This window comes from Trichechus manatus, unplaced genomic scaffold (genome assembly GCF_000243295.1).
Source record: "Trichechus manatus latirostris isolate Lorelei unplaced genomic scaffold, TriManLat1.0 scaffold00062, whole genome shotgun sequence".
Lineage (NCBI taxonomy): Eukaryota > Metazoa > Chordata > Mammalia > Sirenia > Trichechidae > Trichechus > Trichechus manatus.
The window spans coordinates 9896009-9897312 of NW_004443998.1; the positions used below are offsets into that span (position 1 = coordinate 9896009).

Below are 1304 nucleotides of genomic sequence, written 5' to 3' on the forward strand. Positions count from 1 at the left end.
CAGGGCCGCTATGAGTTAGAACCGACTCGATGGCACCTAACAACAACGACAACATTGGATAAGGTAAAGGGGAATGATACTTTGACAACTACTGTTTTTTTTTGGTTGTTTTTTTTTTTGGTGGGGGGCATCTGTATAATTTTATCTTCAAAATCTCAGTGAAATTCAGTCTCTTGAATAAAACGAGTAAGTTCATCACTCAGATCCTGGTACCTGTGTTTTCTCATCTGTTAAATGAAGGGCTACAACCAATAAGCTTAGAAGTCCCTTCCAGCCCCAACATTCTACGCTGTCTCAACATGGGAAATTTAACTTCAGACTAGGAGTAATTGCGTTTCATAAGCAGTTCACGGACTCAGGGCAGGATCTGAGCCCCTGATCTCAGACTTAGCTCTGAGCCTGGAGCAGAAGGCACCAGAGAGAAATGTGTAAGAACATGAACGTATTTACAGTCGTGGCCTACTATTAAAGGACCGCGTTGCTGTTAGCTGCTGTGCAGTCAGCCTCCGACTTGGGCGACTCCAAGCAGGATGGAATGCAAAGCTGCCCCGTCCTGCACCACCCCATGCTCAGACCATTGTCATTCATAGGGTTTTCACTGGCTGACTTTCAGAAGTAGATCACCAGGACTTCTTTCCTAGTTTGTCTTAGTCTGGAAGCTCTGCTAAAACCTGATCAGCTGCAACATGCAAGCCTCCACTGCCAGATGGGTGGTGGCTGTGCATGCGATGCATTGGCCGGGAATCGAACCCGGGCCTCCTGCATGGAAGGCAAGAAGTCTACCACTGAACAACCAAGGCCCCCCGAAAAAGGACTGTAATTCACTTTAACCTGGCTGCCTTTTTTTTTTTTTTTTAAAATCACAGACATTGTATGATTCTGAGAATAAATAAACTGATAAGTGAAATATTTTCCCTGGATGCAAGGATAGAGTACTACTATGTCCTGGGAAGTTTTCTAAGCAAAAACATCAGCCCAATGAAGATAACGTGCTTTCTCTCCCGTTAATCATTTTCTGCTCCCTCTTGTTTCCTGTCCTTTTACTTTCTCCTCATTAGTGCCTCTGGCTCTCGGATTTTGCAGGTCCACCATTTGCCTTTGAATTCACCTTTCCTTTTGACAGGGTCTGCCACTTTATCCTTTCCTTTTTCTGACTCTGCAAAGACAAAATCTCTTTTCTCAATGAAAACCCAAAGGATACCCAGGAATTGCCTTAACTGGCAAAGAAAAAAGAAAATTATTGAAAGAGACAGATAACTGACCCCAGCCCAAACCCAACTTTAAATCCGGCGTAACTATTATCT

At 43.9% G+C, this 1304-nt stretch overlaps 1 non-coding gene across 1 annotated transcript; it reads right to left on the reverse strand.

Annotated features, from left to right (window-relative positions):
- Window positions 1-729: 729 nt before the first annotated feature.
- Window positions 730-800, reverse strand: TRNAG-UCC (transfer RNA glycine (anticodon UCC)). The gene has a single exon. It is a non-coding gene; the product is annotated as a tRNA-Gly (tRNA).
- Between the last annotated feature and the right edge of the window lie 504 nt (window positions 801-1304).